This window comes from Erpetoichthys calabaricus, chromosome 7 (genome assembly GCF_900747795.2).
Source record: "Erpetoichthys calabaricus chromosome 7, fErpCal1.3, whole genome shotgun sequence".
Taxonomy (NCBI): domain Eukaryota; kingdom Metazoa; phylum Chordata; class Cladistia; order Polypteriformes; family Polypteridae; genus Erpetoichthys; species Erpetoichthys calabaricus.
Genome location: NC_041400.2, coordinates 188,741,536 through 188,747,469, shown reverse-complemented (window position 1 = coordinate 188,747,469; position 5,934 = coordinate 188,741,536). Strand labels below are relative to the sequence as shown.

At 46.3% G+C, this 5,934-nt stretch overlaps 1 long non-coding RNA gene across 1 annotated transcript; it reads right to left on the bottom strand.

Annotated features, from left to right (window-relative positions):
- Positions 1-2,100: 2,100 nt before the first annotated feature.
- On the bottom strand, positions 2,101-3,266 carry LOC127528826 (uncharacterized). Its single transcript, XR_007935433.1, has 2 exons — positions 3,079-3,266; positions 2,101-2,338 (listed from the first exon to the last, which is right to left on the bottom strand). It is a non-coding gene; the product is annotated as an uncharacterized LOC127528826 (long non-coding RNA).
- Between the last annotated feature and the right edge of the window lie 2,668 nt (positions 3,267-5,934).

Sequence of the window (5,934 nt, the reverse complement as noted above, 5' to 3'; positions counted from 1 at the left end):
TCATCAGAACTGGGTGATGTTAAGAGTGGTGTTCCACAGGGGTCAGTGCTAGGGCCGCTGCTATTTTTAATATATATAAATGATTTAGACAGTGGGCGGCACGGTGGCGCAGTGGTAGCGCTGCTGCCTCACAGTTAGGAGACCCGGGTTCGCTTCCCGGGTCCACCCTGCGTGGAGTTTGCATGTTCTCCCCGTGTCTGCATGGGTTTCCTCCGGGAGCTCCGGTTTCCTCCCACAGTCCAAAGACATGCAGGTTAGGTGGATTGGTGATTCTAAATTGGCCCTAGTGTGTGCTTGGTGTGTGGGTGTGTTTGTGTGTGTCCTGCGGTGGGTTGGCACCCTGCCCGGGATTGGTTCCCTGCCTTGTGCCCTGTGTTGGCTGGGATTGGCTCCAGCAGACCCCCGTGACCCTGTGTTCGGATTCAGCGGGTTGGAAAATGGATGGATGGATGGATGGATTTAGACAGTAATATAAGTAACAAGCTGGTTAAGTTTGCAGATGATACCAAGATAGGTGGATTAGCAGATAATTTGGAATCCATTATATCATTACAGAAAGACCTGGATAGCATACAGGCTTGGGCAGATTTGTGGCAGATGAAATTTAATGTCAATAAATGTAAAGTATTGCACATTGGAAGTAAAAATGTTAGGTTTGAATACACAATGGGCGGTCGGAAAATCGAGAGTACACCTTATGAGAAGGATTTAGGAGTCGTAGTGGACTCTAAGCTATCGACTTCCCGACAGTGTTCAGAAGCCATTAAGAAGGCTAACAGAATGTTAGGATATATAGCACGATGTGTGGAGTACAAGTCACAGGAGGTTCTACTCAAGCTTTATAACACACTGGTGAGGCCTCATCTTGAGTACTGGGTGCAGTTTTGGTCTCCAGGCTACAAAAAGGACATAGCAGCGCTAGAAAAGGTCCAGAGAAGAGCGACTAGGCTGATTCCAGGGCTACAGGGGTTGAATTATAAGGAAAGATTAAAAGAGCTGAGCCTTTACAGTTTAAGCAAAAGAAGATTAAGAGGTGACATGATTGAAGTGTTTAAAATTATGAAGGGAATTAGTGCAGTGGATCGAGACTGTTATTTTAAAATGAGTTCATCAAGAACACGGGGACACAGTTGGAAACTTGTTAAGGGTAAATTTCGCACAAACATTAGGAAGTTTTTCTTTACACAAAGAACGATAGAAACTTGGAATAAGCTACCAAGTAGTGTGGTAGACAGTAAGACGTTAGGGTCTTTCAAAACTCGACTTGATGTTTTCTTGGAAGAAATAAGTGGATAGTACTGGTGAGCTTCGTTGGGCTGAATGGCCTGTTCTCGTCTAGAGTGTTCTAATGTTCTAATGTTCTAAAAACAAGCAAATTTATAAATTCTCTGTCCAACCCCTACAGCCAATAGGACATCATGATACTTAAAAGCGTCTGACACAAGCCAATTCCAAACAGCCATACCTCAGACCAATTGGGGAATACAACATCAACAGTACACCTTAGCCTATTTGGGGGGGGGGGGGGGGGGGGGGGGGGGTGTAGAAATGACTTTAGCAAAGAAACACTCGGCATACTGGTTTAAGACACATCCCCCAAATCCTGTCATAAAATTCAAACAGACCCATTCCTAAGTGGGGGGGGGGGGGGGGGGGTAAATACTAAATTACATTGTTTTGCCTAAATTATAAATAAAGACATACAAAATAGGGCGGCACGGTGGCGCAGTGGGTAGCGCTGCTGCCTCGCAGTTGGGAGACCTGAGGACCTGGGTTCGCTTCTCGGGTCCTCCCTGCGTGGAGTTTGCATGTTCTCCCCGTGTCTGCGTGGATTTCCTCCGGGTGCTCCGGTTTCCTCCCACAGTCCAAAAACATGCAGGTTAGGTGGATTGGCGATTCTAAATTGGCCCTAGTGCGTGCTTGGTGTTTGTGTGTGTTCCTGCCCGGGATTGGTTCCTGCCTTGTGCCCTGTGTTGGCTGGGATTGACTCCAGCAGACCCCTGTGTTCGGATTCAGTGGGTTGGAAAATGGATGGATGGATGGATGGACATACAAAATATTTATCAAGTTATATGTAAAATCTCACACATCACAACAAGAGGGTATGGGCTGGATGTGGAATTGGAAGAGGATTTTTTTTTCTCACAATGTCACAATCGAAGTGCGTTTGTCTGATCTGTCAATCTATCATTGCTATTCCAAAGAAGGAAAATGTGGAAAGGCACTTTCGAACTGTTCATAAAAACTACAAAACTGACTTCCTTCCGAAAAGCGATCTAAGAAAGAGAAAGAAGAGGGAACTAAAATCGCAGTTAATCGGACAGCCGTCATTTTTCACCTCAGCTGAATTCAAAAGCAAAGGCAGACACAGCGAAGCTTCGTTCTGGGTGAGTCACTCGATCATTAAGCATAAGAAGTCCTTCCAAGATGGAGAGATGATAAAAGAGGCCTTCGTTGAGGCAGATGGCTAGGGAGAAATTCCTGCTGAGATTTCGAGAACCCTGGCCAGAGAAAAAGGAGTTTCTTCTTGTCATTAAACATGCAGAATACAAGAAACTTAATAAAGATCAATGGCCGCTAGACTTGGCATTTTTTTTCCAATCTGACCAACATGTTGAATGAACTTAATTTACAGCTGCAAGGAAAAGAGAAAACCAAGGTCAATCTGATTAGCTCAGTTAATGCTTTCAAACGAAAAATACAACATCTGTCCTCAAAGCTGCAGCGCCTTGATTTTGGGGAACATCCAAAACCTCACGTCAGACCTGGAGACGCAATGGAAGGCGTGTGCACAACTTAACAACATACGCTACACAGAGCAGATTGAAAATTGCCTGTCAGACTTTGACAGACGGTTTCAAGACTCAGCTTTACTTGAGCCAATCGCTACATTTAAGTGCTATCCATTTAGGGAAGATGTTGAGGGGGATTCACACTCATCAAAAATTGCAACACTGTCTCACCTAAAACTCCTCTACGGTGGAGGATGAGATTTTGACACTACAGGATGACATTCAGCTGAAGTCTGGGGCTCATAGACAGTTTTGGAACTTACGCACAGAGGAAAAGTACCCAAACATGAGGAAATGTGCTACCTCCTTGACTGCATTATTCGGCTCTACTTATTTATGCGAGTCAGCCTTTTCCCACATGAAGATTATTAAATCCAAATACTGTAGTGACCATAAATGTATTGAATTGTTACTGTGCCATAAGGGTTATTCAGTTATGCAAGGTATGGCAACATATATGTTATGTATAAAGTATACTCAGTATATATATATTCATCCATCCATCCATTTTCCAACCCGCTGAATCCGAACACAGGGTCACGGGGGTCTGCTGGAGCCAATCCCAGCCAACACAGGGCACAAGGCAGGAACCAATCTTGGGCAGGGTGCCAACCCACCACAGGACACACACAAACACACCCACACACCAAGCACACACTAGGGACAATTTAGAATCACCAATCCACCTAACCTGCATGTCTTTGGACTGTGGGAGGAAACCAGAGCGCCCAGAGGAAACCCACGCAGACACGGGGAGAACATGCAAACTCCACGCAGGGAGGACCCGGGAAGCGAACCCAGGTCCCCAATATACTGTATATATAGCATTTTTATTGTAGGTAGATCATTTCCATCCATCCATCCATTTTCCAACCCGCTGAATCCGAACACAGGGTCACGGGGGTCTGCTGGAGCCAATCCCAGCCAACACAGGGCACAAGGCAGGAAACAATCCTGGGCAGGGTGCCAACCCACCGCAGGACACACACAAACACACCCACACACCAAGCACACACTAGGGCCAATTTAGAATCGCCAATCCACCTAACCTGCATGTCTTTGGACTGTGGGAGGAAACCGGAGCGCCCGGAGGAAACCCACGCAGACACGGGGAGAACATGCAAACTCCACGCAGGGAGGACCCGGGAAGCGAACCCAGGTCCCCAGATCACCCAACTGCGAGGCAGCAGCGCTACCCACTGCGCCACCGTGCCGCCCGTAGATCATTTCGACCTGGTCATTTTAAAAGTAGCTCGCAAGCCGAAAAAGCGTGGGCACCCCTCTTCTAGAGTGTGTAAGCCTGGGCTTTCACTGGACCACTCAAAGATCCTCAGAAACTTCTTCTGATGTCACTCCAGTGTTTTCTTGTCTGTATGTCATTATGTTGCTGAAAGGTGAACCGTCATTCAAGTCTGAGGTGGTGTGCACTGTGGGGCAGGTGTTCTTCAAAACCTCTGTTTTTGTCTACAGTCATCATTTCCTCAGTTCTGACCTGTAACCCTGTTACTGCCTCATAGAAGAACCTCCATAGCATAGTGCTGCCGCCACCATGCTTTACTGCAGGTTTGGTGTTATCAGACATAGTGCTTGGACTTCTGCCCATAGAGTTAAATTTTAATCTCACCAGATCAGAGAAATGTTTCCTCCTCCTCTCACAGTCCTTGAAATGCAATCTGCTAAACTCCAGGAGGGCTGTCAGATGCCTTTTACTCAAGAGTGGCTTCCACCTGGCAACTCTACCATAACTGCCTGAATAATGAATGGATTGATGCTCAGATGGCCATCCTTCCAACACATTTTCCAAACTCAGCAGAGGATGTCTGTAGCTCTGTTTGAATGACCAGTGAGGTTTTGTTCGTATATCTAATGAAGATATTCTTGACCAGTTACTCAGTTTAGCCAGAGAGCCAAATCTCAAAAGAGTCCTTGAATTTCCAAACTTTGTTCATTTCACAAATACTGAGCCCACTGTGAGCCCACTGTGTTCTTGGGGACAATCAATACTTTATTATGGTTTGATCACTTCGTCCTGATTTGTGCTTCACCCTGTGCTGGTCTTCAAAAAGTTCCGTGGACTTCATGGCTTGGTGTTTGTCCTGTCATGCAGTGTGAATTGTGGACCTTCTGTACACAAGTATGTGTGTGCCTCTCTAAACGACGTCTAATGAGTTCAGATGGCCACAGGTGGACTTCAGTCAAGTTCTAGAAGAAAACAGGATGAGCACAGTTTGGAGGGCCGCAGCAAAGGGTCTGAATACTTTTATGGAATGAAAGATCAGTTTTTGAATTTTTAATAAAATTAAATCTACGCCCAAAAGAAAGCATGCAGAAAGTGAAGGGGTCTGGATACTTTTGAATCCCATCTATCTATCTATCTATCTATCTATCTATCTATCTATCTATCTATCTATCTATCTATCTATCTATCTATCTATCTATCTATCTATCTATCTATCTATCTATCTATCTATCTATCTATCTATCTATCTATCTATCTATCTATCTATCTATCTATCTATCTATCTATCGTGGCGAGCGGCTGGGGATGGTACCCAGCCGGGATGCCCAGAAGGACCAGAGGAGGGATTACGCGTCCTCCAGACCACGAAGGGGTGACCGCCCTGGTGGCTTTGGGGACCACGGGAAAGGAGCTTGGAAGCTCAACCCTATAAGGTCCCGTGGTCACCGCCAGGGGGCGCCCCGATGCCTGAGGAGCCCTTTGTCCTCTGTACTTCCGCCACACCCAGAAGTGCCAGGGGGAAGAAGATCAGGGACACCCGGAGTGCTTTCGGGTGCAGAGCCGGCACTTCTGCCACACCAGGGAGTGCTGGCAGGCACTCATTGGGAGGCACCTGGAGCACGTCTGGGTGATTATAAAAGGGGCCACTTCCCTCCATTCGATGGCTGGAGTTGGGAGTAAGAAGTACAGAGATTGGGAGGAGAGGAGAGGAGAGGAGGCGGACCAGAGAGAGAGGCATTGTTGTGAGGCTTGGACTTTGGGGGTGAAAGTGGGTTGTGTGCTGTTTCACTGTAAATAATATTGTGTAAATAAACGTGTGTGGTGCTTTTAACGATGTCTACCTGTCTGTGTCCAGGCCACTCTCCACATTATCTATCTATCTATCTATCTATCTATCTATCT